Here is a 12,146-nt window from a genome sequence, read left to right as displayed (position 1 = left end):
AAATAACAAACTAAAAAATTACAGAAGTCAAATTTCAATTATTATAGACAAATATTAGTTGCATGATTTCTAGCCAAAAAAAAAAAAAAAGGTTGCGAACTTCTTCGCAAAATGTGCGGAGTCTTCGCACATGTCTCCGTATAGTGTCGAGAGTTGGAGAAAACTCTTCGCACAACGGGGAGAGTATTTTGTTTTTTTAACTAACATCTACAATAGAATGGTTGCAAATAAATAAAAAAAAGAGGTATATCACATTTATGAAATAATAAATGTGAACCAATCATAAAATTAGCAGTACTAAATGCTCGGTATTCCAAAAAAAAAAATTCACTAAATTAACATCAATTTACCCAACTAAACTAAGATTACGCTATGGCAATAATTTCCAGTAAAATAATTAATTATAAAGCCTAAACAAGAAACACATCCACACACAACTAATAATTATTTTAGCAGAAAAAATCAACTTTCCATATAGAGATGAACAAGAATGTATAATCAGTAGGAAGATGAAAGCTAGTAAGGACAATCGAGAAACTTGAAAAAACTAAACATATCTAAACAAAATTCATTAAAGAAAAACTAAAGAGAGAGAGAAACTGACCAAAACTCGAAAACTACCTCTCTGCAAAACAAAGAAATAGAATTCATTCAACTTTGCAACAAACTCACCCACTTTGCTCCAAAGGAAAATATGCATTTTCAATACAATTTGGAACAAAATCCTAAATCAATTTTTTTTAAAAAATTATGCAGAAAAACTATGTACATCCCATTTCATGTTACATAAAAGGAAAATTGGAAGCAACAAAGTTTTTTTTCGAGAAGAAAGGGAAATAGAAAGCGATATCCAAATTGATATACCTCTTCAATTGCCTTCTCATTTAAAGTATTTCAAAGCCTTTAAGAAGCATTATGTAATCTGAAAATTCAAAAAATCAAAGAATGGCGGAAAAAAAGGGTTAATGTTCACAAACATATAAATTGTACCTCATAAAGTCTGAAGAAGAAGTCTAACCAAACACATACCAATTTACTTCTTGTGTTCCAAAGAATTTTTTTTTTCTTAGGACTCAAACGAGAGATATTGGAGCTCTACAAACAATACCAAACCAGGTAATAGCGACTAAACAAGTGAAGTGCATAGTAAGAAAGAGAGAGGACGCTAGGTTATGGTAATGAGGATGGTGAAGTTGTGTGTGTAAATGGAGAAATAGGGATGGTTACGTGAAGTTGAAAAGGCATGGTCGAGTAGAGATCTACAGTAAAATGAATGCGAGTAAAAAAAAAAAAATAAATTCATACAGTAGAATGTGATTACATTACCGTTCAATTTACAGTAGTGCTTTCTTGCCATTTTTAATAGAAGTTAGATAACTATCGGTACTTTAATCTTTTATTCAAATGTTTGATATTTTTCACAGTCAATTGGATGTAAAACCATTCAAAAGGACTGATTGCACTCATAGAGTGAAAAGATAGAGATGCTAGCATAAAAAATTAAAGGTTATGGACCATTTTCTCAACAACCTCATATGTTAGGACCATTTGCGCTAATTCTTGGTTTTTAGGTAGTGTTCTAAAAAGCGGCACTTAGGCGTGCGAAGCCGGCGCAAAACGTCACACCTTTCACTTTTTTTTGCCTTTTTTAATTGTTATTTATTTTTTTCGCACCTAGGCGAGTTTTTTAGGCTCTTTTCTTTAATTATTAAATGATTTTTAGATTGATTTAAAATTTTAAGTTAACATTGAAATGAGAAAACTTTTTTTTTTTATGCCTAAACTCGCTTAGTTCGAAGCTGGATCTCCATGCTTCATCATACTTCATGTTTTTTAGAATATTATATGTAGGTTTGCAACTTGTAAGTGATCCATGCTAGAAGGTGCTTAGAAAGGTGCACTATATTGTATTTCTCACACCTTTTATATTGAATAATGCTATGTAGTCTCATTGGAGTTGTAACCCCAATCTAGATGACATTAATTGATAGGTTAAATGAAATGTGAAATGAATGAGTTATTTACTTTTACCTATCAATTAATACGACATTAACACCACCTAAACTATGATTACAACTCCAATGGGACTAAATAGCATTACTCTTTATATCCCCTCACTTCTCCAAATTTTCAATTAGTAATATCTCACAAAAATATTTATCACCTATAAGAGATATTTTGTACCAATAAAAACAGAACAAGATTAAAAAAAAAAAAATGAAGAAGAAGAAACATATAATAAAATTTATCAATTATCATGCTCAATCTTATATAAATTTAATGTGTCAAACATGCCCGTAAGGACGTAAAGTCTTTTTCATGTCTTTACTTTTTGGTAGGCCTAGATAATGAGCCTTATTCTCATTCCTACGCATTTGGGAGACCCAAAGAACCTAAGAACAAAACACACACCACAACTGCCCATTTTCTATTGAATGGCATATCATAACCAACTTTCTCAATTTGGATGCTTTCTACTTATTTCACTTCACTATGATATAAAAGAGCCTAGCTTTGACCACTATTCATATTGGACACGTGTAGCAATTTACTATCGTCGACATCTTCCTTTCTTTTTTCTTCTATTCCCATTTTTCCCTTATTCATACTTCACAATTAATTTTCATTTGGTAAGAGAGAGGTTAATATGGCCTTCTTACTCATACCCACAGTCTTTCATTGTTGATTTGTCTCCTTTTACGTCCTTAATTTTTTGTAAAAGTGTATGAGTTTGTTTATTAAATTCATTGGCGACCTCAATTTTTTTTATCTTTACGATTTTAAGCCCTTCTCCTACAATATTATCTTTAATAGATAGTTTGCACTTAAAAAAGTTGGTAAAATGAAGTTGAGAAATAGCTTTTAGATTTCATTGAAAATAAAAAAATTTAACTTAAAGTTTTTCTTTACATAAGCACTATTCATATTAGACAGGTGTCTGCACCTCCTATCATCAACCTCTTTCTTTCTTTTTTCCTTCTATTTCCATTTTGCCCTTATTCATACTTCACTGTTAATTTTCATTTGGCAAGAGAAAGGGTTATATGGCTTTCTTACTCGTGCCTCTTTTTACACCTCATTCTTTTTTTCATAAAAGTGTATGAGTTTGTTTATTAAATTATTAACAACTTAAAATTTTTTATCCTTACAATTTTAAACCATTCTCTTACAAAAATATCTTTAATAGATAGTTTACACTAAAAAAATATGGTAAAATGAAGTTGAGAAATAATTTTTGAAGTTCATTGACTCAAAAAATTATGATTCAATAGTTTTCTTTACATAAGCACTATTCATATTGGACACGTATTAGCACCTTCTATCGTCAACCTCTTTCTTTCTTTTTTATTCTATTCTCATTTTGCCCTTATTCATACTTCACTATTAATTTCATTTAGCAAGAGAAAGGATAATATGACCTTTTTACTCATACACATAATCTTCTCATTGTTGACTTGCCTTTTTTTTACATCCTCAATTTTTTTATAAAAGCGTATGAGTTTGTTTATTAAATTAATAAAATTCATTAACAACTTCAAATTTTTTATCTTTACGATTTTAAGCCACTCTCTTACATAAATACCTTTAATAGATAGTTTACACTTAAAAAAGTTGGTAAAATGAAGTTGAGAAATAATTTTTGGAGTTCATTGACTTCAAAAAAATATGACTTTAATGTTTTTCTTTTAATATTCTTTTACGTACAAAATGTGCATCATATTAATAATTTTGCTTCAATGCATTAATATAAATGAACGTATATACATTGTGTATGTGCAAGGTAATAAAATCTATTGCTAAATTATAAGTATTTTATAGCCAAGCTAAATTTTCTACCTTCTAAACATTTTAATTTTTATCAAAAATAAATAATAGGAGGTACTATCTTGATCAATAGAGGAATGATATCACTTTTTTGTTCAATAAGATCCCAAAGTAGATATTATATTATATGTTTGGCAAACACTAACAATGAAAAGTACAATAATAAATTTTATTTTTTATTTAATATTATTTGGCCATGTTTGGTACAGATTACTTAAAATTCATGTTTCTTTAAGTCCGTTTTCAACCACACATTCTATTAATAAAATAATTTTATACGTGGACCAATATATATATATATATTTTTTTACCATTTAATGTTAGATTTGAAGTTTCATCTTAAAAAGTCAGTCTTATTGAGAGAAATAGCTTAAATTCTTATAAGTCTATCTATATTTTTATCTTTACTCAATATGTGATTTATTCTTGAAGATACATGCAAGATGGTGGCGTTTTCAACTTCACTCAATGTGAGATTTATCCTCTAACAGTGACAAACTCTTTTGAACTTTCACAATTTTTAATATGATTCTTATCATTAATTCTATGAAATTCATTAGAATTTATAATATTTTAAAATTAATTAAAATCTCAATTGAACACTTCCATAATTCCATTAATTTAGTCATGATTTTTTTTTAAATTTATTTTCATAATCAAACCTATTTCATGACCCAAGTCTAATATTAAGCAAGCATATTACAAATTTTAGTTGAAAATTCAATACTGTCAACACGTAATCTATATTTCACTCTAAATTTAATGAACATGATAGAAAGTCACCAAATTGGGTAAATTCGATACCATAGACTAATGCCTTGGATTAATATAAATGATTAAAAATAAATATTCAAAAGCCAAATTATCATTCACTATTTTGCAGGCACATGCAGTATCAACTGCTCTTAGTTTCAGTGAAAATTACATCCTAGAAACTTTAACGCTCTACTTTTAAGGTACAACTGAGGAAGAAAATAATTTTTTTTATATAAATATACATGGAAATTTATACCTATATATTAGAATGCACAACTATGTTTCTCCAATAATTTGCTTTTTGTTATATAAATTTCAGAACTCCAAACAAATGGTGCAAAATGGCATCCTAAGTGCTCTATCATTTGTTGCCCATTTATGCTAGTTACACCATTTTGTAATTATTAAGTGACATTTTTATTTTGTTTTACTTGTATACTGAGTCTGTTAAATTTGTATTTATAGAACTTCTAAAAATACTATGATGCGTTACGCAGTACTAGAAAGCTATCTTGATGAATGCTATTAACAAATCTAATTGCATGCTTCGTGTCAAAGCCATGGATTGCATTAGGAGAGTTGGATAGGAGACCTTCAAAGAGGATGCCAAACAAGTAAATAACAACAAACTTAGTATTGGCTGTGTTTTTTTATTGAATTTAATACTTTATTTTTTATTATGTAGTAATCAATTGTTTATTTTTTTGTTTGATTTACTTTTATTCTCATCTCAATCCTTTATTCTTTATAAACAACGCATGTTCTTTCTTTCTTTCTTTTTTTGAGCAGCTTATGAATATTTTTCACGTTACTAATGAATTTATCGAAAATTTACATATACTTATTTTTAACATTAACCAACTAACGTGCAACGTACGATCACCCCATTAGTCATTATAAAAGGGCAGCTTCTTGGCTATCTCAAAAACCAAGTACAAAACAATAATGATTTTTTTATCCCTATGTTCTTGTTTTCTATATTATGTTGTTTTCAAATATATTTCCAATACATAATGGCACAAAGTTCGTTGAGGGCCTAAGACCAAGCATAGAGTTTTCCCCTCTCTTAAAAAATCCCGTGAAACTGTTGTAAAAAGAAATTTTATTAGGGTTTAGAGGTGAATGACAATTACACCCCTGCAGCCCTAAAAATAATTATTGTTGTATCCTTGATTCTGTCCTATAAACACAGACTTTGGTTCTTAATAAAACACACACAAATCTATTGACTTCTTTCTATTATCTTCTCCTTTCTTCACTTTTCACAACAAGTTATCAGCACAAAAGCTTAATTTTTCAAAGTTTAGTGAAAGTACTAATTTTTTAGCATAATCATTTATCACATGTACCAAAATTAATTTGGTGACATATGAATTTTTTTTTTATATACAAGTGAATATTTTGTTATAAAGATATCAATTGATTCCAGGAAGATAAATTTCTGTTGGCTACAAAATCATCCAAAATTTGTAATCCCGGATCTATTTTTCCAGCATCTATATAAACTTCAACCAATTCATTAAAAATTCTATTATCCGAGTTTCAAAATTTTTGCCTCAAACTTCTTGGCATCTTGTGATGATACCAATCGACGACATTGATCCATAATCTTTAAGTGGTCAGTTCCAGAACTTGGGGGAATTTCTTGCAGACTGTTGGACTGGAAAATTTTCAAGTGGCAGCTTTGGAGTCCTTTTTTATGTTATAGGTGTCAAATTGATTGCTTAACTATAATTTGCTGAATTCAATGGACGGTAATATGTTAGTAGTCATGCTCATTTATTCAATATGTTTTTAATACTTTTTATGAACTCGTAGCAAATTCCAAAATAATTGCCTTATGCATGTATTCTTTGTTTGTAAAATACATATGTCTATGATGATTATTGAATATTCATGGTAATTAATATTTTTTTACTTGATTAAATAACTTTAGATGTTCTGCCATAAATTTTAAATTGAAATTCTATCAGTTGATTGCTCCCGAAGTAGCACAACTTTATAATTAACATTTTAAAAGAATATTAATTTTAGATTTGTCTATTATATATGATTTGTTGTTGCTTCTGAAGTAGCACGACCTCATAATTAATATTCTTGAAAATTATTACTTGTTTCTGAAGGGCATAAATTATAATTTTCAATATTACAGGAGAATATTGATCTATTACTTTTGAAAAAGTAATAGTAAAATATAATGTGCTCTTGAAGTGGCACATGTCTAAAAGAATATATATCTCGTTGTGTTCTTGAAGAAATATAAATTAAATTACTGGGTACTGAGTTATAATTTTTAAAGGAAGATAACTTTTTATTTTATTAATATTCAAAAAGAAATATTAATTTATTGCTCTAGAAGAGAATACAATTCGATGTTTTAATATTCTCAAAGAATATCATATTGGTGATTCTGGAAAAGCATAAATCTTAAAATACTAATAAGATCTAAGATGGATTATCAACATATCTGTTTAGCAGAGAGTGCAACTATACCCACAATTCTTCAAGATAAAAGTATTTTTTAGAAGTTAACATTAAAAGAAAATAATATCAATACAATATCAAGTGCATAGAATATCATTGAAAGCTCCGGAAGAACTTGTATTATTTTACCAAATAATACAAAATTATATATGACGATGCACTTTATTCTAGTAAATTCAGAAGAAATTTGCTTAGTTTTAAAAATGTCCACTGCAATATATATTATATTGAGATGATGCAAGAAAATAATATTGAATATCTTTGCATAATTTCTTTTGTATCTGATTAAAAGCAGATAAAAAAATTTCATGCACTCCCATTTGATATCTATTATACATTTATAAAAATTGTTGAATCAAATAATGTCACGAACCAGAAATTCGTTGACTCATAAAGCTTTATTCATTGGCACGATCGACTTAGACATCCAGAAGCTATAATGATGCGTCGAATAATAAACAATTCACATGGACATCTTTAAAGAACCAGAAGATTCATTTATCTAATACCTATCCATGTGTAGCTTGTTCGCAATGCAACTTAGTCATTAGACCTTCAACTACAAATGTCAATATTGAATCTCCTACTTTCTTAGAAAGAATTCATGAAGATATATGTGGGTCAATACACCCACCATGAGGACCATTTCATTATTTTATGATATTGAATGATTCTTTTACTAGATGGTCACATGTTTGCTTACTTTCCATTAGGAATGTAGTTTTTGCTAGACTATTTGCTCAAATTATAAAATTACGAGCACAATTTTCCGATTACTCAATTAAAACTATTCGTCTTGACAATATTGATGAATTTAGATCACAAGCCTTCGATGATTATTGTATGTCAATCGGGATTGTAATTGAACATTTAGTTGCGATGTCCATACACAAAATGGTTTGGCAGAGTCGTTTATTAAACGTCTATAACTTATTGCTAGACCATTACTTATGAAAATAAAACTCACAACTTCTATTTCGGGTCATGCCATATTACATGCTGCATAATTGGCTCATATTAAACCAACTGTCTATTATAAATATTCACCTTTGCAACTAACATTTGGTTATAAACCCGATATTTCTCACCTACGGGTCTTTGGTTGTGCTGTCTAAGTTCCTATTTCACCCCCCCCCCACAACGTACTAAAATGGGTCCCCAACGAAGACTTGGGATTCACCATCAATTATTAGGTATCTTGAGCCTTTAACGGGTGACTTATTTACTGCAAGTTTTGCAGATTGTCATTTTGATGAAATAACTTTCCCAACTTTGAGAGGGGAAAAACTACATTCTGAAAAATAAGGTAAAATTACTTGGAATAAAGCAACTCTATCTCACTTTGATCTCCATAGCAATCAATGTGAGCCAGAAGTTGAAAAATCATTCATTTGCAAAGAGTTACAAATCAATTACCTGATATATTTGTTGACATAAGAAAAGTAACAAAATCATATATTCTAGCAGAAAATATTTCAGCAAAAATTGATGTTTCTGTAGGACAATCTACTGTAATAAATGAATATCAAATATGCCCGAAGCGTGGTTGACTAGTTGGTTCAAAAGACTTTGTACCTCGAAAAAGAAATGTGCATGAAAAAAACCAACCAAAAACTTCAGAATAAATAATAATAGAAAAGATTAATCAATCAAATATTAAAAATATGGTTCCCGAAGAACCATGAGTGTCCAAAAATAATGAGATTTCAATAAATTATATATTATCTCATAAATTATGGGAACGAAATAATATTGTTATAGACAATATTTTCATCTTTAATGTGGCTCTTGATATTATGCAAAATGAGGATCTTGAACCACAGTCAATTAAAGACTGTCAAAATAGAAATGATTGGGCAAATGGAAAGAAGCCATATAGGTGGAATTGAATTCTTTGAAGAAACGAAAAGTATTTGGACCTGTAGTTCGAATACTTGAACATGTAATTCCTGTTGGATATAAATGAGTTTTTATATGAAAGATGAATGAAAATAATGAAATTATAAGGTACAAAGCCCGATCAGTAGCTCAAGATTTCTCACAAAGATCAGGAATTGATTACGAAGAAACATATACTCCCATAATGGATACCATCACTTTTAAATTTTTAATTAGTTTGACCATGTCACGAAAACTTGATATGCGGCTTATGGATATAGTAACTATTTGTATGATTCACTTGATAGTGACATATATATGAAAGTCCCTGAAGGACTTAAGGTGCTAGGAACAAACGATACATGCCCAAGAACCATGCTCTCAATTAAATTGCAAAGATCATTATATGGATTAAAACAATCCGGATGCATGTGATATAATCGCCTTAGCAAATATTTGTTGAATGAAGGTTATAAAAATGACAATATCTGCCCATGTGTTTTCATAAATAAAACAAATAGTGGATTTGCAATTGTGGCAGTTTATATTGATGATTTAAATTTAATTGGAACTCCTGAAGAGCTCAGCAAAACTGCTGATTGTTTGGAAAATGAATTTGAAATCAAGGATTTGGGAAAAATCAAATTTTGTCTCGGATTACAAATTGAACATTTCGCAGATGGATTATTTGTTCTCCAATCTACGTATACAGAAAAAGTTTTAAAACATTTTTTCATGGATAATGCACATCTATTGGCATCACCTATGGTTGTTCGATCACTTGATATGAAAAATGATCCATTTCATCCACTTAAAGATGGAGAAAATGTTCTTGATCCTGAAATACCATATCTTAGTACAATTGAAGCATTTACTTTTCTTGCAAATTGTACTCGACCCGACATAGTTTTTCTGTAAATATCCTTGCAAGATATAGCTCTACACCAACTCAAAGACATTTGAATGGTGTTAAACATATTTTTCGTTACCTAAATGGTACTATAGATTTGAGATTATTTTATTCTCAAAAGTCAGGATCTGCGTTGGTGGGATATGCAAATGCAGGTTATCTATCTGACCCACATAAAGCGAAATTGCAAACAGGTTATGTGTTTACATGTGGGGGAATGGCTATATCATGGAGATTTGTGAAGCAACCCTTGACAGCAATATCTTCAAATCATTTTGAAATTATTGCAATCCATGAAGCAGGCCGAGAATGTATATGGTTGAGAAACATAACCCATTATATCCAAGCATCATGCGGATTAACTTCAACAAAGGATAGTCCAACAATTTTGTATGAAGAAAATGCAACTTGTATTGCAAAACTCAGAGAAGGCTATATCAAAGGTGACAGGACGAAGTATATTTCTCCAAAATTCTTTCATACACACGAGCTTCAAAAGAATGATGACATCGATATCCAACAAATTCGCTCAAGTGACAATATAATCAATTTATTCACAAAAGCACTGTCAACATTTACATTTAACAAATTAGTTAATAAGATTGGAATGTGTCGACTCACGGATTTTCAGTGATCAACATCAGGGGGAATAGCTGTACTCTTTTCCTTCGCTTAGGTTTTGTTCCACTGGGTTTTCTTAGCAAGATTTTAATGAGACAATATTTATTTTTAGTACTCCAAAATAACTGTACTCATTTCCTTCATTTTGATTTTTTTCCATTTGGTTTTTATCAAACAAGATTTTAAGGAGACATATATTTTGTAATGTATCATTCAAGGAGGAGTATTGTAAAAAGAAAGTTTATTAGGGTTTAGAGGTGAATGATAATTACACCCCTGCAACCCTATAAATAATTATTCTTGTATCCCTGATTCTGTCCTATAAATATAGGGCTTTGGTTCTTAATAAAACACAAAAAAAATTATTAACTTCTCTCTTTTTCTTTTTTCTTTTTTTTCTCTTTTTCTCTCTTTTTATAAAATCAACAAAAGTGAAGAAACGCTACACAAGTTCGTTGAGGGCCTAAGACCAAGCATAGAGTTTTCCCCCCTTTTAAAAAACCCCGTGAAACAATTTTGTAAATTTTTAAAACTAGCAATTTATTGGAGCATTTGAATCATAAACAAGTATGTATTTTAAGAAATATAGATAATATTTCTCTATAAACATGTTGCAAATAGTTGAGTTAATGACTTTCTTTTTTAATTTCTTATATAGATAGTGTTTCGCGCGGGTAGTCGCTAACAATTAAAAAAGGGATCAGACGATTGTGTAAGGAACAGACTTCTTGAGACAAAGTCCCAAAAAGGGGTGTTTTATTGGCTATGATTTACAATTGGAATTTAAACAGAATGCCTCTAAGGTGCGCAAGCACACGAGTACTAAAAGAAATGTTTAAGTTTAAACTAAAAAAATCGAAATTACATATTCTCTGTTTGAGAGTGTTTGATTCGGGGTCCTTTTTCTCTATGTCTTCTCTTCCTTTTATATTCCTTTGATGATTTCTTCGTGACAACCGCTTGAAAACTGCTTGATTGATGTATAACTACCCACTTTCTTTATAGTGGCTAACTTGTAGGGGAACTGCCGTCTCTAACTGTCGCCATTACTCTTTGTCGTTCAACCGCTTTCAACTGGGCTCCTTGATTTGTGGAATGTGATAAGACCACTCAATAACTGTTTTAATAACTGCTATTCTAGATAATTATAATGTTTTATGTTTGCTAAGATCCTGAGCAATTTGAAGGTTTGGGCGAGAACGTGGTCATCGCTCTGGGCGACCGTAAGGTATGCTATTCGCTCAGATTCTGAGCGTCTTGCAAGTTTGGGCGATGATGTTACCGTGTTCGTGGGCTTCCGCCGCATTAATCAATAATCCTGTTTGGACTTTTATCCTGGATTCCCAATTGGGCTTCACTCTTTAGGCTATTTGATTTGGACTGTACTTTTAGTGTATCAACAATTACCCCCCAATATGGCAGAATTAATACTAATTATTAATCTTTGCCATATTCACTTTGTATTTTCCAACAATATTTGAAATTTTCAAGGATTTCAATCATTATTTCCTTCTACAATCTGAAAAAGTGCAACGTTACAAACCCTTATAAACCAAAAGGACACGTCATTTCATTGCACCACTCGACCACGTCTATATTTTGCGCTTCTTCCTCGCTATTTTACTGTTCATCTTCTTGCTTCTCTGCTACGTTTCCCAGGCAAACCTTGTCA

The sequence above is a fragment of the Olea europaea genome, chromosome 11 (assembly GCF_002742605.1).
Source record: "Olea europaea var. sylvestris chromosome 11, O_europaea_v1, whole genome shotgun sequence".
NCBI classification, from domain to species: Eukaryota; Viridiplantae; Streptophyta; class Magnoliopsida; order Lamiales; family Oleaceae; genus Olea; species Olea europaea.
This window is presented reverse-complemented; position numbering follows the sequence as displayed.